Source organism: Pristiophorus japonicus, chromosome X (genome assembly GCF_044704955.1).
Source record: "Pristiophorus japonicus isolate sPriJap1 chromosome X, sPriJap1.hap1, whole genome shotgun sequence".
Lineage (NCBI taxonomy): Eukaryota > Metazoa > Chordata > Chondrichthyes > Pristiophoridae > Pristiophorus > Pristiophorus japonicus.
Genome location: NC_092010.1, coordinates 30076007 through 30099195, shown reverse-complemented (window position 1 = coordinate 30099195; position 23189 = coordinate 30076007).

Sequence of the window (23189 nt, the reverse complement as noted above, 5' to 3'; positions counted from 1 at the left end):
GTCTGACGCCCCCTTCCTGGGGGAAGTGAGTCGATCGCGAGTGAGCACAGGGTTGGGCTCAACCGTGATGGCCCATTCCCAGCACCGCCCGCCCCGTCCCGTCCCCTCTGCGTGGTTGAGGCCTGGCCTCACGTAGGAAATAGGAGCAGGAGTAGGCCATTCGGCCCCTCGAGCCTGCTCCGCCACTCAATAAGATCACGGCTGATCTTCAACCTCAACTCCACTTTCCCGCCCAATCCCCATCTCCCCTTGATTCCCTTTGTTCCAAAAAATGAATCGACCTCCGTCTTGAACTTCGGTGCAGCCAGATCCCCAGCACGTGTGGCTTCAGGAGAAGGAGGGAGTTGATTGGAGGAAGCGGGGGGGGGGGGGGGGGGGGGAGTAAATGACCAATAAAAAGGCAACATTTCACCATCAGGATCTTCTCAACACTTCGAGATCTGAAGTCTTGAACTCGGTTCGACCGCCGGAGAGGAATTTTCCAGATTTTTCTCCCTAATCGGCCCTGGGATTTGCTCTGTTTTTCCACCTCTCCCAGGAGATGCCACAGCTCCGGGTGGGTGAGGGGTGTCTCTATCGCGAAGCATCGCAACTGTGTGGGACAGCGGGCCTTTGCCTGCGCGCCATTTTCATACGTTGGACGCTTATTGCCCAGTTTACAGCAGGCTTTGAACGTGGCAGTAACACAATAGGCAGGACCTACAGTAAAACAGGACGTAAAGGTAGTGATCTTCATCAGTGAGAAATTCAAATACCCCAGAGACACATGAGTTTTTAATCTATTCCCAACTGTGATCTGACCTGCTTTAAAGTCGTTTCCATGGGAATGGACAATTATCTACCACACCCACGCTTGGCCTGTGACAACCTGCTTGAAAGGAATGCACATTCAGGCAGTTTTTTGAAGTCATGTAAAATGTACAGAATAGGCTACTTTCCCCACAACACAAACTTTCATCTTTAAGACCCGCAGCCTGCACGTTACAATAATTGATCTTGCACAGCTTTTCTTTTTAGAAAATTGGCATGTTGTTATCTCTCCTACAGTAAAATCTGCTTGTTTGTCAGCAACATCCTCAGGTGAAGGGAGCGGCTGCGGTCATCTGCAAATACAAAGCGACTACTGTGAAGTCGAGGCTGATCATGTCCTTTTGTTGGGCAACACTGCCACCTGCAGGGCATTTTGTGCAGTGACAGCCTTCCAGTCCGGAGCTGAATTTGTTAATGTCCCACCTTCACAGGTCAGTGACATGCAGTTCAGAGTGCTTGCCTTTTGGATTTGATACGCCAAGGGAAATTAATAAAGCTGTTACGAACTGACGAATATTTTGTTCATTCACGGGATGTGGGCATCGCCGGCAAGGCTGGCATTTATTGCCCGTCCGTATCTGCCCTCGAGAAGGTGCCCTTGAATAAGTGACTTGATCGGCCATTTCAGAGGGCAGCTAAGAGCCAGCCACATTGCTGTGGGTCTGGAGTCACATACATCATCATCACAGGCAGTCCCTCGGAATCGAGGAAGATTTGCTTCCACTCTAAAAGTGAGTCCTTGGGTGGCTGAACAGTCCAATACGGGAATTACAGTCCCTGTCACAGGTGGGACAGGTAGTCGTTGAGGGAAGGGGTGGGTGGGACTGGTTTGCCGCACGCTCCTTCCGCTGCCTGCGCTTGTTTTCTGCATGCTCTCAGCGACGAGACTCGAGGTGCTCAGCGCCCTCCCGGATGCACTTCCTCCACTTGGGGCGGTCTTTGGGCCAGGGACTCCCAGGTGTCGGTGGGGATGTCGCACTTTATCAGGGAGGCTTTGAGGGTGTCCCACTATGGGGATCGCTTGCTGTGTCGGAGTTCTGAGTAGAGCGCTTGCTTTGAGAGTCTTGTGTCAGACATGCGGACAATGTGGCCCGCCCAGCGGAGCTGGTCCAGTGCGGTCAGTGCTTCGATGCTGGGGATGTTGACCTGGTCGAGGACGCTAACGTTGGTGCGTCTGTCCTCCCAGGGGATTGTGCAGGGTCTTGCGGAGACAATCCGGTAGTTTCACAGTCGCCATTACTGAAACTGCTGCCCCCTGTTCCAATCACAGCCTGACTCAAACGAGCTACCCAAACCCTGGCTCGGGATTGGATCTGGGAGCTTGGTATGAGGCATGGCTCAGTTCCGCATTAAAAGCAGCGCCATTGTCAACCGAGTGATCGCAACCTGCATTTATATAGCACCTATAACATAGTAAAACACCCCACGGCGCTTCACAGGAGCGATTATCACACAGAATTCGACACATAGCCGCACAAGGAGATATTCTCACCACCTCAAGGTTTATTTAATCAATTGAATTTAAATTCCCCAACTGCCGTGGTGGGATGTGAGCTCCCATCTCCGGATCATTAGTCCAAGCCTCTAGATTACTAGACTAGTAACATTACCACTACACTACCATCCCCTAAATATGAACAACGATGGACGGGTAAACATGCTCGGCTCCATCCAGCCTGTCCCCCACAATTGCGAGGCCTTGTGAATCACAATACATGCACTGTCTACCCGACCCCAAACCAAGTCATCTCCTCGGACACGCAAAAACACAGCTAAAAAAACCCTGGCCAACTGCGGGAAACAAAAATCTGGGAAATTCCTCTCCGACCCAGCGAGGCGAGCGAAAGTATTCCAGGAGATCACTCTGGCCCTGAATTCCTGACAGTGCCCACCCTTCTGTAATAGGTGGTCCCCACCCCAGTCAGAAACTGGGCCAGCAAGCAAACTGTTAACGGAACCAAACACAGCGGTTAAACGATTGGAATAAGAAGTGAACTTGTCCACCCACAAGGGAATCGAGTCGCAGACGAAATTACACGGTGAGGACACTGAAGCAGACAGATTTAGCAGATAAAAGAGGCAATTAGACGAGATTCTGAAGAGGGAAGGGGGTGGGCACCATGGTGAGAAGCCAGTTAGTTTGGTTGTATTGAACATAAGGGGCAGAGCTGGTGACCTCATCCACTTCCTCAAACTTCTTTGTACTTCGAGGTATTCAATCAGAACTGATAGTAATATACACCCAGCTTCACACACTGATAGTAATATACACCCAGCTTCACACACTGATAGTAATATACACCCACCCCCCACACACTGACAGTAATATACACCCACCCCCCACACACTGATAGTAATATACACCAACCTTCACACACTGATAGTAATATACACCCACCTTCACACACTGATAGTAATATACACCCACCCCCCACACACTGACAGTAATATACACCCACCCCCCACACACTGATAGTAATATACACCCACCCCCCACATACTGACAGTAATATACACCCACCCCCCACACACTGATAGTAATATACACCCACCCCCCACACACTGATAGTAATATACACCCACCCCCCACACACTGATAGTAATATACACCCACCCCCCACACACTGACAGTAATATACACCCACCCCCCACACACTGATAGTAATATACACCAACCTTCACACACTGATAGTAATATACACCCACCTTCACACACTGATAATAATATACACCCACCTTCACACACTGATAGTAATATACACCCACCCCCCCACACACTGATAGTAATATACACCCACCTTCACACACTGATAGTAATATACACCCACCCCCCCCCACACTGATAGTAATATACACCCAGCTTCACACACTGATAGTAATATACACCCACCCCCCCACACACTGATAGTAATATACACCCACCTTCACACACTGATAGTAATATACACCCACCCCCCCCACACTGATAGTAATATACACCCACCTTCACACACTGATAGTAATATACACCCACCCCCCACACACTGATAGTAATATACACCCAGCTTCACACACTGATAGTAATATACACCCACCTTCACACACTGATAATAATATACACCCACCTTCACACACTGATAGTAATATACACCCACCTTCACACACTGATAATAATATACACCCACCTTCACACACTGATAGTAATATACACCCACCTTCACACACTGATAGTAATATACACCCACCCCCCACACACTGATAGTAATATACACCCACCTTCACACACTGATAGTAATATACACCCACCTTCACACACTGATAGTAATATACACCCACCCCCCCCCCCCACACACTGAAAGTAATATACACCCACCCCCCCACCACACTGATAGTAATATACACCCACCTTCACACACTGATAGTAATATACACCCACCTTCACACACTGATAATAATATACACCCACCTTCACACACTGATAGTAATATACACCCACCTTCACACACTGATAATAATATACACCCACCTTCACACACTGATAGTAATATACACCCACCTTCACACACTGATAGTAATATACACCCACCCCCCACACACTGATAGTAATATACACCCACCTTCACACACTGATAGTAATATACACCCACCCCCCACACACTGATAGTAATATACACCCACCTTCACACACTGATAGTAATATACACCCACCTTCACACACTGATAGTAATATACACCCACCCCCCACACACTGATAGTAATATACACCCACCTTCACACACTGATAGTAATATACACCCACCCCCCCCCCCACACACTGAAAGTAATATACACCCACCCCCCCACACACTGATAGTAATATACACCCACCCCCCACACACTGATAGTAATAAATACCCACCCCCCACACACTTATAGTAATATACACCCACCCCCCACACACTGATAGTAATAAATACCCACCCCCCACACACTGATAGTAATATACACCCACCTTCACACACTGATAGTAATAAATACCCACCCCCCACACACTGATAGTAATATACACCCACCCCCCCATACACTGATAGTAATATACACCCACCCCCCACACACTGATAGTAATAAATACCCACCCCCCACACACTTATAGTAATATACACCCACCTTCACACGCTGATAGTAATAAATACCCACCCCCCCACACACACTGAAAGTAATATACACCCCCCCCCCACACACTGATAGTAATATACACCCCCCCCACACACTGATAGTAATATACACCCACCTTCACACACTGATAGTAATAAATACCCCCCCCACACACTTATAGTAATATACACCCACCCCCCCCCCACACACTGATAGTAATATACACCCCCCCCCACACACTGATAGTAATATACACCCACCTTCACACACTGATAGTAATAAATACCCCCCCCACACACTGATAGTAATAAATACCCACCCCCCACACACTTATAGTAATATACACCCACCCCCCCCCCCACACACACTGATAGTAATATACACCCCCCCACACACTGATAGTAATATACACCCACCTTCACACACTGATAGTAATATACACCCCCCCCCACACACTGATAGTAATAAATACCCACCCCCCACACACTTATAGTAATATACACCCACCTTCACACACTGATAGTAATATACACCCCCCCCCACACTGATAGTAATATACACCCACCTTCACACACTGATAGTAATATACACCCACCTTCACACACTGATAGTAATATACACCCACCTTCACACACTGATAGTAATATACACCCACCTTCACACACTGATAGTAATATAAACCCCCCACCACACACTGATAGTAATATACACCCACCTTCACACACTGATAGTAATATACACCCACCTTCACACACTGATAGTAATATACACCCCCCCCCCACACACTGATAGTAATATACACCCCCCCCACACACTGATAGTAATATACACCCACCTTCACACACTGATAGTAATATACACCCCCCCCACACACTGATAGTAATATACAACCCCCCCCCACACACTGATAGTAATATACACCCCCCCACACACACTGATAGTAATATACAACCCCCCCCCACACACACTGATAGTAATATACACCCACCCCCCCCCCACACACTGATAGTAATATACACCCACCTTCACACAATGATAGTAATATACACCCACCCCCCCCCACACACTGATAGTAATATACACCCCCCCCACACACTGATAGTAATATACACCCCCCCACCACATACTGATAGTAATATACACCCCCCACCACACACTGATAGTAATATACACCCCCCCCCCACACACACTGATAGTAATATACACACACCTTCACACACTGATAGTAATATACACCCCCCCACCACATACTGATAGTAATATACACCCCCCCCCACCACACACTGATAGTAATATACACCCTCCCCACACACTGATAGTAATATACACCCCCCCACACTGATAGTAATATACACCCACCTTCACACACTGATAGTAATATACACCCACCCCCCCCCACACACACTGATAGTAATATACACCCCCCCCCACACACTGATAGTAATATACACCCCCCCACCACATACTGATAGTAATATACACCCCCCCACCACACACTGATAGTAATATACACCCCCCCACACACACTGATAGTAATATACACACACCTTCACACACTGATAGTAATATACACCCCCCCACCACATACTGATAGTAATATACACCCCCCCCACCACACACTGATAGTAATATACACCCCCCCCACACACTGATAGTAATATACACCCCCCCACACACACTGATAGTAATATACACCCCCCCCCCACACACTGATAGTAATATACAGCCACTCCCCACACACTGATAGTAATATACACCCCCCCCACACACTGATAGTAATATACACCAACACTCCCCCCACACTGATAGTAATATACACCCCCCCACCACACACTGATAGTAATATACACCCACCCACCCCCCCACACTGATAGTAATATACACCCACCTTCACACACTGATAGTAATATACACCCACCCCCCCCCACACACTGATAGTAATATACAGCCACTCCCCACACACTGATAGTAATATACACCCCCCCCCCCACACACTGATAGTAATATACACCAACACTCCCCCCACACTGATAGTAATATACACCCCCCCACCACACACTGATAGTAATATACACCCACCCACCCCCCCACACTGATAGTAATATACACCCACCTTCACACACTGATAGTAATATACACCCACCCCCCCCCACACACTGATAGTAATATACACCCACCCCCCCACACACTGATAGTAATAAATACCCACCCCCCACACACTGATAGTAATATACACCCACCTTCACACACTGATAGTAATATACACCCACCCTCCCCCCACACTGATAGTAATATACACCCACCCCCACACACTGATAGTAATATACACCCCCCCACACACTGATAGTAATATACACCCCCCACACTGATAGTAATATACACCCCCCCCACACACTGATAGTAATATACACCCCCCCACACTGATAGTAATATACACCCACCCCCACACACTGATAGTAATATACACCCCCCCCCACACACTGATAGTAATATACACCCCCCCACACTGATAGTAATATACACCCCCCCCACACACTGATAGTAATATACACCCCCCCACACTGATAGTAATATACACCCACCTTCACACACTGATAGTAATATACACCCACCCCCCCCCACACACACTGATAGTAATATACACCCCCCCCACACACTGATAGTAATATACACCCCCCACCACATACTGATAGCAATATACACCCCCCCACCACACACTGATAGTAATATACACCCCCCCCACACACTGATAGTAATATACACACACCCCCACACACTGATCGTAATATACACACAGCCCCCACCACATACTGATAGTAATATACACCCCCCCACCACACACTGATAGTAATATACACCCCCCCACACACACTGATAGTAATATACACCCCCCCCACACACTGATAGTAATATACACCCCCCCCACACACACTGATAGTAATATACACCCCCCCTACACACTGATAGTAATATACAGCCACTCCCCACACACTGATAGTAATATACACCCCCCCCACACACACTGATAGTAATATACACCCCCCCCTACACACTGATAGTAATATACAGCCACTCCCCACACACTGATAGTAATATACACCCCCCCACACACTGATAGTAATATACATCCCCCCACACACACTGATAGTAATATACACCCCCCCCCACACACTGATAGTAATATACACCCCCCCACACACACTGATAGTAATATACAGCCACTCCCCACACACTGGTAGTAATATACACACACCCCCCACACACTGATAGTAATATACACACACCCCCACACACTGATCGTAATATACACACAGCCCCCCCACGCTGATAGTAATATACACACACCCTCCACACACTGAAAGTAATATACACCCCCCCACACACACTGATAGTAATATACAGCCACTCCCCACACACTGGTAGTAATATACACCCACCCCCCACACACAGATAGTAATATACACACACCCCCCACACTGATAGCAATATACACCCCCCCACACACACTGATATAATATACACACACACCCCCACACTGATAGTAATGTACACCACCCCCCACACTGATAGTAATGTACACCCCCCCCACACACTGATAGTAATATACACACCCTCCTCACACTGATAGTAATATACACACACCCCACACACGGATAGTAATATACACACACACCCCACACACTGATAGAAATATACACACACACCCCCACACACTGATAGTAATATACACACATCCCCCACACACTGATAGTAATGTACACCCACCCCTACACACACTGATAGTAATATACACACACCCCCCACACACTGATAGTAATATACACACATCCCCCACACACTGATAGTAATGTACACCCACCCCCACACACACTGATAGTAATATACACACACCCCCCAAACACGGATAGTAATGTACACCCCCCCACACTGATAGTAATATACACACACCCCCACACACTGATAGTAATATACACACCCTCCCCACACTGATAGTAATATACACACACCCCCCACACACTGATAGTAATATACACACACCCCCCACACACTGATAGTAATATACACACACCCCCCACACACTGATAGTAAAATACATACACCCCCCACACACTGATAGTAATTGATAGAGAATTCAAACAGGCTCATTTACACAGACTGTGAAAATTCACAGACCCCCAAGTCAAGGCTGCTACATGAAGTTCGGCATGTTGCATTAACTCATCAATCAACTTGACATTTTCGGACCTTGGGTAGCGAGCCAATAAAATGTTAAAAGTCATTCAATTGAGCCAATAAGGTCAAAGAAGGCGAGTTCTTTTCTGTAAATTGATCCAGGTATAAAATACAGCCATTTTGACCATGTGTCTCAGTAAGACAAAGAAACTGGCAATCAGCCAGCAGTTTGTTGCTCTCTGCCAAGATTAAAAAGTTAAAACTACCATCGGAGTTCGTATTTCATTGGAAATTAAGAGATCTAACAGTAATATACACCCCCCCCACACTGATAGTAATATACACTCCCCCCACACTGATAGTAATATACACCCACCCCACACTGATAGTAATATACACCCCCCCCACACTGATAGTAATATACACCCACCCCGCACACTGATAGTAATATACACCCCCCACACACTGATAGTAATATACACACACCCCCCACACTGATAGTAATATACACCCCCCCCCCACAGTGATAGTAATATACACACACCCCCCACACACTGATAGTAATATACACACACCCCCCACACACTGATAGTAATATACACACACCCCCACACTGATAGTAATATACACACACACCCCCCACACTGATAGTAATATACACCCACCCCCCACACACTGATAGTAATATACACACACACCCCCACACACTGATAGTAATATACATCCATCCCCCACACTGATAGTAATATACACCCCCCCCCCACACACTGATAGTAATATACACCCACCCCCCACACACTGATAGTAATATACACACACCCCCCACACTGATAGTAATATACACCCCCCACACACTGATAGTAATATACACAGACCCCGACATACTTATAGTAATATACACACACCCCCCACACTCTGATAGTAATATACACCCCCCCCCCACACACTGATAGTAATATACACAAACCCCGACATACTTATAGTAATATACACACACCCCCCACACTCTGATAGTAATATACACACCCCCCCCCACACACTGATAGTAATATACACACACACCCCACACACTGATAGTAATATACATACACACCCCACACACTGATCGTAATATACACACACCCCCACCACACTGATAGTAATATACACCCACCCCCACACACTGATAGTAATATACACACACCCCCCACACACTGATAGTAAAATACATACACCCCCCACACACTGATAGAAATATACACCCCCCCCCCACACTGATAGTAATATACACTCCCCCCACACTGATAGTAATATACAGCCCCCCCACACTGATAGAAATATACACCCCCCCCCCCCACACTGATAGTAATATACACCCACCCCACACACTGATAGTAATATACACACACCCCCCACACTGATAGTAATATACCGCCCCCCCCACACACTGATAGTAATATACACACACCCCCCACACACTGATGGTAATATACACCCCCTCACACACACTGATAGTAATATACACCAACACCCCACACACTGATAGTAATATACACCCACCCCCCACACACTGATACTAATATACACACACACCCCACACACTGATAGTAATATACACACACCCCCCACACTGATAGTAATATACCGCCCCCCCCCACACACTGATAGTAATATACACACACCCCCCACACACTGATACTAATATACACACACACCCCACACACTGATCGTAATATACACACCCCCCCACACACTGATAGTAATATACACACAACCCCCACACACTGACAGTAATATACACACACACCCCACACACTGATAGTAATATACACAGAACCCCCACACACTGACAGTAATATACACACACCCTGCACACACTGATAGTAATATACACCCACCCATCACACACTGATAGTAATATACACCCCCCCCCCACACACTGATAGTAATATACACACACCCCCCACACTGATAGTAATATACACACACCCCCCACACACTGATAGTAATATACACCCACCCCACACACACTGATAGTAATATACACACACCCCCCACACACTGATAGTAATATACACCCACCCCTCACACACTGATAGTAATATACACCCACCTCCACACACTCAACTAGAACAGGAATATTTTCATTTATGCCCATTCATTTTAGACTAACTTTCCTCCCTGTCCCCAGGTAAGGACAGGCAAGCTTCCAGCCACCACCCCTTTGCCCCTTATAATCAACTACCAAGAGGTGCACAGTTTCAGCCTGGGTTAACTCTGCCTGCCATAAGATCAGAAAATGCTGGAGTTAACTTTTCAGGTCTGAGACCCTTCATCAGGACTGGGAAAGTTGGAGATGACAGGTTTTTAAGCAAGGAAAATGAGGGAGGGGAGGAAAGAACAAAAGGGAAGGTTTGTGATGGGGTGGAAGGCAGGAGAGATTAGAGAGACAAAAGGGATGGTGGTGTGAGGCAAAAGGAGATGGTAATGGGACAAGTTAAGAGACAAACGATGGGCCTAGATAGGGTGTGAATGGGAATGGCAGAATCATCAACAGCTCTCTGAAAAAATAGGGGCAGGGGTTATGGTCTGAAATTGTTGAACTCGATGTTGAGTCCAGAAGGCTGTAAAGTGCCTAAACGAAAGATGAGGTGCTGTTCCTCGAGCTTGCGTTGAGCTTCATTGGAACAGTGTAGGAGTCCGAGGATGGAGAGATCAGAGTGGGAGTGGAGCGGAGAATTAAAGTGACTGGTGACCGGATGTTCAGGGTCACACTTACGGAATAAACGGTGGTGTTCCACAAAGCGGTCACCCAATCTACGTTTGGTCTCCCCAATGTAGAGGAGCCCACATTGTGAGCAGTGAATACAGTATACTAAATTGAAAGAAGTACAAGTAAACCGCTGTTTCACCTGGAAGGAGTGTGTGGGGCCCTGGACAGTGGGAAGGGAGGAGGTAAAAGGGCAGGTGTTGCATCTCCTGCGCTTGCACAGGAAGGTACCGTGGGAAGGGGAGGGGTTGCTGGGGGTGACTGTGGAATGGACCAGGGTGTCGCAGAGGGAGCGGTCCCTTCGGAATACTGAGGGGAGGGGAGGGGAAGATGTGATTGGTGATGGGATCATGCTGGAGGTGGCGGAAATGGCGGAGGATGATCCGTTGAACGTGGAGGCTGGTGGGGTGAAAGATGAGGACAAGGGGAACCCTGTCCTGGTTCTGAGAGGGAGGGGAAGGGGTGAGAGCAGAGATGCGGGAAATAGAACGGATATGGTCGAGGGCCATGTTAACCACGGCAGAGGGGAATCCTCGGTTGAGCAAAAAGACAGACATGTCAGAGGCACTAGTGTGAAAGGTGGCGTTGTCAGAGCAGATGCGACGGAGACGGAGAAACTGGGAGAATGGAATGGAGTCCTTACAAGATGCAGGGTGGGAGGAAGTGGGCTTATAGTGTGGTGTGGCAGCCCCGACCTGCGAGAGACCATCAGCGGCAGGGTGGGGTCATAAAAGGAGCGATGAGTGGCGGCCTGGGAGCAGCATGGTGGCCCCGACCACTCCAGGGAGCAGCGCGAGACGGTCCGGGAGGGCGACGGCTGTGAAGAGGGCGACTGGATTGGACGTCACCAAGGTCCAGGTCGCTGATTGGAGCGTGGGCAGGTACAGCAGGAGCGGTGAGGTCGGGGCGAAGGAGCGGCGAGTGATCATGGAGCGACGTGACCGGGGCCCAGGAGAGGCGCGAGTTCGGGGCCCAGAAGAGGCCAGGGCCCAGGGGCAGCACGGGGCCAGCCCACACTGTGCGATATGTGCGCGCACTAGGTCCGTGCAGCAGAGCAGGTCTCCAGTCATCCTGGTTAACCCTTGCCCCTGGACCAAGACCTAGCTCTGTCAAGCCCGTGTGGTGGCTGGTGTGCAACGGTCACCCCACATTAAAAAAATCCACCCACAGGCATCTTCCACCCTTCAGGATGTAGTTCGGGATCTGGAATATTAGGTCCTTCATTGAAACACCTGTGAACTCACTGAACTCGTCTCTTTTCGGCGTGGAAGCAAGTCATCCTCGATGCGAGGGGCCGCCTAAGAAGAAGAGTGAATGTTTGTCATTCGTCTATCCCCAGAAATGGAGACGGAGAAGTTGAGGAAGGGAAATGGAGAGTCGGAGATGGACCATGTGAGGGAAAGATGGAAATTGGAAGCAAAGTGAACGAGATTTTCCCGTTCAGGGCGAGAGCAGGAAAAATGTCTATCTGTGCGGATCTGAATTGGGTGGAGAGGCACTGAGTGAAGACCAGATTGGTCGGACTTTGGAATATTTGAACGGACTGGTATCTGGATCCGTATGTTTTCAGACCCTTCCCTTCCAATGAAATGCTCTCTCAGTTTTTCACTGGCCATAAAATTGGCTCCCTGCAGCATTGAAGTGATGGTTGCCACATGGGGCAATGTCCAGGGTACAATCATTTGACAAAGCCTCTGCTTCCTTTATTGTGAGGACATCGTTCTGTTACCAATCACATCGGCAGCAACAGATTTATTACTCTATTCAGAGTTTGAATCAAACTAAGATGGAAATCTAAATGTTGCTGGGCGAGCATAGCAGGTAGATCGCCTGCTGTATTGGGTATTTCCCTCAAGAATTGCCTCCAAGCGCACCTTTTCAATGGAGTTTCCAAAGCAGGCTGCTGTTTACTGTTCCAGGAACAAAGCTTATTTCAAATGTCCCTTATCGGACAAAAGCAGCCTTGAATGAGTTGAATTCCCTCCGGCACTGAACTGGTTGACGAGAACAAAAATGTCAGCAAAACACAGGCCTTTGATACTCCCGAAGGGATAGTTCTTGTTCGCGGTCAAGGCCTTTGGCAAACATGACTTCATCGGCAAGCCTGAAATGAAGGGGAACTACCAGACAAGGCAAGTCACTGCATGATCAAGCATTGGGATGCTCCATCAATCAAGAGGTTAAGCAATGCAAGTCTGAACAGATGAAGGCACTTCCCTGTACCATCTCTGAGGTGGCATCATTAGCGTGCAAAACCTGTGATTGATGGAGCGTCCCAATTCTTGATCATGCAGTGGCTTGCCTTGTCTGGTAGTCAGTAGGTTGGTCAGTAGGTTCATCTCCCGGACACTGCCGTGAGCAAAAATAAATGGTGTGATTTTTCTTTCCGAAGGCTTCGAACACTTTTGTTTGTTAGTTCTAAAACAATATCAGTCAAGTAGCCTCTCTTTTACCATCTCTGACAGCCAAGCATGGTCCAGTCAAGAAACGAAGAGTCTATTCATTTCCAATTGGTGCAGGAAGGCGGCCGTGTCTGGCGACCAATGGCGGGAGTGTGGAGGCGGGGCCAATTGGAGGCAGAAGCAATGTTCCCTGTTATTTTTTGGGGGGTAGGGGTGGGTGCGCAGCCCCTTTAAGGGGCTGCCCAACCCATTCAAATTCCTGCGCATGCGCGTTTTTTCCATTGAGAAACTGACCCGTGGCCTGCGCGGGAGCTTGAGGCTGCTGCGCAGCTTAACGCGAACACTGAGTGGTAGGTCAGAATTGAAGTTAACGAACAGAAAGAATCCTAGAAGTTGCAATTTGGACTGCCTGCTGAATAAACGGCAAAACTGACATGGTGAGAAAGTAACTCCCCCTTGTATTTAAGCAGCAGAAATTAGATTGTGTTTACTTTCTTTGGACATGCCCTAGCTAAAATAGATACAAAGTAGCTGACATTCACTCCCTTCCCTACAGCTCCATGCCACCACACTCGATTCTCCCCATTCCAGCAGAGCTGTACAAACGAGGCAAAAATGTATTGCGTGCGGTCATTCCCAAGGTCTCACTCCCCATCACATTCAGTTCTGGGTCACCCTGACATTCAGAACAGTGTTGGGATTTTGCACGTGACGTTTGTGCTGCATCTTGCTTTCCTCTGCCGAGTTTTTGCACACAATTCCCTCCTCCTGCTGAGCTTTCTTTCACCCATTGGCCGAGAAATTGGCCTCCTTAGAACCTCCCGTTGCTGCCTCCGGGGGGGCGCGCTAACGGGGGCGCAAATGGGCTTGCGACCGGGCATGGTAAGATCAGCTTTGGGGTCGCCAATACGTCGTTGTGCTTGGAGGCTGTGGAGGCTGGATCATTGAATATATTTAAGGCGGAGATCGACAGATCTTTGAACGATAAGGGGGTAAAAGGTTATGGGGAGCGGGCAGGGAAGTGGAGCTGAGTCCATGATCAGATCAGCCATGATCTTATTAAATGGCGGATCAGGCTCGAGGGGCCAAATGGCCGACTCCTGCTCCTATTTCTTATGTTCTTATCACCTTCGTCCAGAGTGTGCAATGATGGCCCTTCCCTTTAAGGGAGGGAAGGAGCCTTTCAACGTGGCAGTGCTGCACAGACCAGTGTGCAGCACTGCTGCACTCACTGCCCCGCCCACTGCCCATCGCGCTCCGGGAAGGAAGTGGAGCGCCTGATTTAGCGTCCACTTCCTTCCTGGAACCCAACCACCGAATATTTTTTAAGGAGAAAATGATTAGCGCCTGGCGCAATTTTATTCTACTTTTAAAAGTTAACGTCCCAAACGGGGCACTCCCGAATTCCTCCCCCATTACCTCTTGCAGGTAGTGGCTGAGGCCTGCCAGCTCTTCACCCAAGAGGCTAACCTTTGTGTGCAAGCCTGGGTCAGTGGGTGGTAACAGGGGATGCCACAGTCAAAGCCAACCTTGCCCTCACCTGATATGCCCTCATTCGGGTGCAGTAGCATAGTGGTGATGTTACTGGCCCTAGTGATCCAGAGACGTGAGTTCAAGTCCCAACACGGCAGCTGGGGAATTTAAATTCAGTTAATTTAATAAATCTGGAATAAAAAGCTAGTATCAGTAATGGTGACCATGAAATTGTCATAAAAACCATAATTGTCATAATTGTTCACTAATGCCCTTTAGGGAAGGAAATCTGCCGCCCTTACCCGGTCTGGCCTATATGTGACTCCAGACCCACAGCAATGTGGTTGACTCTTAACTGCCCTCTGAAATGGCCCAGCAAGCCACTCAGTTGCATCTAACCGCGACAAAGATGGACTGCAGCGGTTCAAGAAGGTGGCTCACCATCACCTTCTCAAGGGCAGCTAGGGATGGGCAATAAATGCTGGCCTTATCAGCGACGCCCACATAAGATTGAATTTTTCCAGTTGACCCAAAAATGAAGTGAAAATCCAACTCCTGCCGGCCAGTGGACCAATGAATATGGCTCTGTTTGGGGACGGATTTCCTGAGCAGGGGACGTTGTTTGCCCAGGGACACAGTACCTAATCTGCGGACTGTCCCCGGTAAACAGGGGCGTATGGTACGGTCAGCCTAAGGGTCATCTTGCAGGCCGGACATGCGCTGAGAGCAGGCTTTAGAGTGGCTTTTGGCAGGCACCGTGCCATGGAGTTACAGTGGGGGTGGGGGTGGGAGGGGGGTAGGGGGGGTGTGGGAGGGGGGTACTGGATGTGGGAGGGGGCTACAGTGGGAGGGGGATGGGGTACAGTGGGTGGAGGATGGGGTACCGTGGGTGTGGGAGGGGGGGGGGTACGGTGGGTGCGGGAGGGGGTACTGGATGTGGGAGGGGGCTACGGTGGGTGTGTGAGGGGGATGGGGTACGGTGGGTGTGGGAAGGGGGTACGGTGGGTGTGGGAGGGGGATGGGGTACGGTGGGTGTGGGAAGGGGGTACGGGGGGGGTACTGGATGTGGGAGGGGGCTACGGGGGGGGTGGAAGGGGGTACGGGGAGTGTGGGAGGGGGCTACGGTGGGTGTGGGATGATGCAGCAAAGAAGGTTGCCATGGAGTCGTGGGGCCAGGCCTCAGGCCTCTGCTCCTTCCTGAGGGATATTTCCTGTTCTCAGTCCTTTGGCAAGCAACACTTCACCACCCTGTGGGGTGCGAATGCCCCGGGAGTGAGAGAGGTGGCAAGCCGGCTGAGACCTCTGTACCGCACCCCCTCCCCCCCCCCCCTGCCCCCCCCCCCACCATTAGAGAGGCCTCTGCTGTATTGCGACATATTGCAGAATCTTGGCTGGTGCCGTTTGAGGCGGGGCCCGATGGAGGCCTTGTGGGAGGTACAAAGTGCCGTGTGGAATTTACGAGGGCCAAGTAGCCACTATTGTTGGGTTGCTGAGTGAGCATTGACTTGCTCGCCGCACCGTTTAATTGCCGCCGTTAATATATTTAATGTGGGGGTGGGGGGGATTAGGGGAATGGGGGTATGGGGGGAGTGGGGGTGGGGGGGCAGTGGGGGTATGGGGGGAGTGGGGGTGTGGGGGTGTGGGGGGAGTGGGGGAGTGGGGGTGTGGGGGTAGTGGGGGTATGGGGGGAGTGGGGGAGTGGGGGTGTGTGGGGGCAGGGGCGGGGGGGGGGTTAGAGCAATGGGAGTGTTTAGAGAGTGACATTGTAAAAAAAAAAACACAGACCACAAGCCCTCGAGCTTGATTCGTGATCGGTGCGGAATGAGCTGATCTGTGCCTGGCCTGTAGTCAGGCAGCTACACTGGCCCTCCGTGATCTCGGGCTAACTCGAAGGTGGTGGGGCCAGGTGAAAATTGCTATTTAGTATCCGCCGCTGGAAAGTGCACCAAAGAACATAAGAATTAGGAGCAGGAGGAGGACACATGGCCCCTCGAACCTGCTCCGCCATTCATGACGGCTGCTGTTCTCCCTCAACACCACTTTCCCGCCCGACCTTCATATCCCTCGGTTCCCCTCGAGAATGTATAACCGCTGTAACAGGATTGGGCTTGTCTGTGATGCCCGCCACCGCTCAATAATCCAGCATCACTCGCACGTGAAGAATGGTCACTTGAACGGGGTGGGAGGGAGGAGGAGGGAGGGGGAGTCGGTACTAGAAGGCTGCCAACACCCATGGAACTGTACCCTGACATAAATGAGCTTTGGGGGGGAGGGGTGGGGGGGGGCGGGTGAGGAGCATCCTACACATTCGCAAGTGACCAGTTTACCACGATTGGGATTAATGGTCTGACCGAGGTCAAACCAAACCCAAACATTGTCAGCTGTGGCTCAGTGGGCAGCACACTCGCCTCTGAGTCAGAAGGTTGTGGGTTCAAGTCTCACTCCAGGAACTTGAGCACAAAAATCTAGGCTGACACTCCAGTGCAGTGCTGAGGGAGTGCTGCACTGTCGGATGAGACGTTAAACCGAGGCCCCGTCTGCTCTCTCGGGTGGATGTAAAAGATCCCACGGCACTATTTTGAAGAAGAGCAGGGGAGTTCTCCCCGTTGTCCTGGGGCCAATATTTATCCCTCAATCAACATCACAAAAACAGATTATCTGGTCATTATCGCAATGTGGGAGCTTGCTGTGCGTAAGTTGGCCTCCACATTACAACAGTGGCTACACTTGAAAAAGTACTTCATTGGCTGCAAAGCACTTTGGGACGTCCGGTGGTCGTGAAAGACGCCATATAAATGCAAGTCTTTCCTTCCTTTAACGGACAATTAAGGTGCGGCAGGACAAAGGCGAAGCTGGAAAAGGCTGCCTGTTGCCGGTGGAGAAAGGTCAGGGCGGGCTGTCGAAATCACTGAGTCGTAGAGACGTAATCTCACGTAAATCTTGTGACACTATATTGCCGATATGTCAATGACCAATGCTTGGAGATGGGAGTCAAGCACAAGCCATTTACTAAAGGTCAAATGTTACAAACTCATGGCCAACACCGAGATGGCGAAAGGCCTGAGGCCTTAACTCTGTTTCTCTCTCCACTGATGCTGCCCGACCCGCTGAATGTTTCCAGCAGTCTCTGTTTTTAGATCCCAGATTACAAAGGATGCTTTCCCGCAGAAGACACACACGGCCGGGTGAGCACAATCCTCCAGAAGTCTCCCTTCTTCATCTCCCGAACCTCACGTGACAGCGGCCTTGCCTTATAGCTTTGCTCAAAGGCCATTACATTGGCAATGACCACCACCATGGGTACTACATGGGCCACTAGCTCAGCCGACCACAGACGCAAAAAACCTCACAACGTGGGTCTTGGGACTTAACACATACGACCTTCTCTAATTACTTGTACAGAACAGAACAAACATGTATAGACAGAAAAAAAAGATTTGCATTTATATAGCGCCTTTCACAACCACCGGATGTCTCAAAGCGCTTTACAGCCAGTGAAGTGTAGTCACTGTTGTAATGAGGGAAACGCAGCAGCCAATTTTTGCGCACAGCAAGCTCCCACAAACAACAATGTGATAATGACCAGATAATCTGTTTTAGTGAAGTTGATTGAGGGATAAATATTGGCCCCAGGACACCGGGGAGAACTCCCCTGATCTTCTTCCAAATAGTGCCGTGGGATCTTTTACATCCACCAAGAAAGCAGACGGGGCCTCGGTTTAACGTCTCATCCGAAAGATAAGACTTATATAATGAAAGCAATATAATTGATTCTTTTGTGCAAAATGGATTTCTTAACTATTTCTCAATCTTAAACTCGAACATACAGGTTCTTTCAAGCCTGTATATTAGCATAGGAGCTGCAACCAAGGACTTCTGAAGTCACCTTGCAAACTTGGCACATCACCTCGTCAAGGGCAGGGCTCCATTGAGTTTGCTTGGGTTTGCATAAATAACGATTCTCACGTCTTGGTGTGTCCCATTGAAAATCAGAGGGCAATTGACAGGGGCAACACCTACAGCCTGCCAATCAGCCCCGGGCAGTAATTCTCTTTCAGCTGAACAAGCAGTTTATCACACGCGCAGAACAGCGTGTTTAACCCTCACGGCTCAACTCAACTTGAACACGAAGCTCTCAACAGAGATCACAATGACAGGGGTCTCTAAGCCGCACTATCCATGTCAGTGTCTCATTTGTGACCAGGATGAAGTTTTTCCTGTTGAAGTTTAATCCAAGATATCTGGTTATGAGGAGCCTATACTAACAAAGCCATGCAATGATAAACAGGAAGGTTAGGTGTGAGCCTGTGGTTTAAATATTTAACCATAAACATACTGTGCATTAATATTTCAGTAGTTACTGAATGGCAATCAAGCTGTTTTGCTGATGATAAATTCACAATGGCTGCAACAAGACTGTTTTTCCTCAAACAGACGACAATAGAACAATTTTACTCCTTGATTACACAGAACCCCCATCAAAGGAGAAAGTAATCTGCAAAAGATCGTTACTGCACCATAAATGACTCCAAGTTTATTTTATTTGTTCCCAAGATGTGGGTGTCACTGGCAAGGCCGGCATTTATTACCCATCCCTAATTGCCCCTTGAGAAACATAGAAATTTACAGCGCAGAAGGAGGCCATTCCGGCCCATCGTGTCCGCACCGGCCGACAAAGAGCCACACGGCCCTCGGTCAGCAGCCCTGAAGGTTACATATAAACCTATGAACAATGACGGAAAGGCAAAGAGCACCCAGCCCAACCAGTCCGCCCCACACAACTGCGACACCCCTTACACTGAAACATTCTACACTCCACCCCAACCGGAGCCATGTGATCTCCTGGGAGAGGCACAAAACAGATTAATTTAGGGAGAAAAAATCTGGGAAAATTCCTCTCCGACCCATCCAGGCGATCGACACTAGTCCAGGAGATCACCCTGGCCGTATTCTATTCCCTGCAGTACTTATCATTATATCTGAGCCGTCCAACAAAAGGTCATCCAGTCTAATCCCAATTACCAGCTCTCGGTCCGTAACCCTGCAGGTTACAACCTTCTGCGTAAAGAAGCCCCCCCTCAAATCCCCTCTAAACTTCCACCAACCACCTTAAAACTATGCCCCCTCATAATTGACCCCTCCACCAATGGAAATAGACCCTTACTATCCACTATATCCAGACCCCTCAATATTTTGTACACCTCAATGAGGTCTCCTCTCAACCTCATCTGTTCCAATGAGAACAAACCCAGCCTATCCAATCTGTCCTCATAACTAAGATTCTCCATTCCAGGCAGCATCCTCGTAAATCTCCTCTGCACCCTCTCTAGTGCAATCACGTCCTTCCTATAACACGGCGACTATGGGGGTCCTTGTGCATGAAACACAAAAAGTTAGTACGCAGATACAGCAAGTAATCTGTTTTTGTTATATTGACACTGCCATATCAAGTACAAACAGTAAATGGGGGGATAGGGGAGGGGCAGTCGTAAATGGGGGATAGAGAGGGGGACCAGTAAATGGGGGATTGGGAGGGGGTGGTGAGGGTGAGCCGCCTTCTTGAACCGCTGCAGTCCGTGTGGTGAAGGTGCTCCCACGGTGCTGTTAGGGAGGGAGTTCCACGATTGTGACCCAGCGACGATGAAGGAACGACCGATATATTTCCAAGTCAGGATGGTGTGTGACTTGGAGAGGAACTTGGAGGTGGTGGTGTTCCCATGCGCCTGCTGCCCTTGTCTTTCTAACATTAGCGTCCTCGCTCAGGCCAACATCCCCAGCATTGAAGCACTGACCACACTCGACCAGCTCCGTTGGGCGGGCCACATCGTTTGCATGCCTGACACAAGACTCCCAAAGCAAATGCTCTACTCAGAACTCCTACACAGCAAATGAGCCCCAGGTGGGCAGAGGAAACGTTTCAAGGACACCTTCAAAGCCTCCCTGATAAAGTGCAACATCCCCACCGACACCTGGGAGTCCCTGGCCAAAGACCGCCCTAAGTGGAGGAAGTGCATCCGGGAGGACACTGAGCACCTCGAGTCTCGTCGCCGAGAGCATGCAGAAACCAAACGCAGACAGCGGAAGAAGCGTGCGGCAAACCAGTCCCACTCACCCTTCGCCTCAATGACTTTCTGTCCCACCTGTGATAGAGACTGTAATTCCTGTATTGGACTGTTCAGTCACCCAAGAACTCACTTTTGGAATGCAAGCAAGTCTTCCTCGATTTCGAGGGACTGTCTATGATGATGATGATGAGGTGGTAGAGGTCGCGGGTTTGGGAGGTGCTGCCGAAGAAGCCTTGGCGAGTTGCTGCAGTGCATCTTGTAGATGGTGCACACTGCAGCCACGGTGCGCCGGTGGTGGAGGGAGTGAATGCTTAACTATTAAGTCCTTAGCATCAATTTATTTCATAACAAGTCAACGTCCCGTGAGGAATCACAAAACCAAGAGTAGTCTTCAGGTGAAGCAGAGTTAGAGGGCGGCAGATAATAAGCACTGTGGGAGCACCTTCACCACACGGACTGCAGCGGTTCAAGAAGGAGGCTCACCACCACCTTCTCAAGGGGCAATTAGGGATGGGCAATAAATGCCGGCCTTGCCAGCGACACCCACATCCCATTAACAAATGAAAAAACATCAGATAATTGGACCAGGATAGCACAGACAGAATTCAGTTCCCACCTAAAGTCGGCCATTCTGTCCTTATTTTTATATAATTATGTTCATTTCATTATTTATAGTTAAATGGCAAAATGTACAGCAATTTGTGGAGTTGTTTGGAGCACAACAATGTTTCTACACTACAGGTCGAGGGGCTAGGAGACACTCAGTTACAACAGGTACTCTATCCTCTGTGCTCAATGATGAACTGTATTCAGCCGAGTATCCCCTTCTACACTAGTGGATCACTTCTGTTTCCCACCGGTTATCGTTGTGGTCTCTCCCGGTGAGATTTGTTTTTTATTCATTCCTGCGATGTGGCCGTCGCTGGCAAGGCCGGCATTTATTGCCCATCCCTAATCGCCCACGAGAAGCTGGTGGTGAGCCGCCTTGCACAACTGAGTGTCTCGCTGGGTCATTTCAGAGGTCAGTTAAGAGTTAACCACATTGCTGTGGGTCTGGAGTCACATGTAGGCCAGACCGGGTAAGGACGGCAGATTTCCTTCCCTAAAGGACATTCGTGAACCAACTGGGTTTTTACAACAATCCGGTAGTTTCATGGTCACCGTTACTGACACTAGCTTTTTAATTCCACGTTTATTTAAAATGTAATTAACTGAATTTAAATTCCCCAGCTGCCGTGGTGGGATTTGAGGGGGAGCGGGAGGGGTGAGGGGGAGAGGGAGGGGGGGAAAGAGGGAGAGGGAGGGGTGAGGGAGGCGGGAGAGGGAGAAGGAGGGGGAGAGGGTGGAGGGGGAGAGAGAGAGGGAGGGAGGGGAAGGGGGAGAGAGAGGATCGCGTCTGGCCTT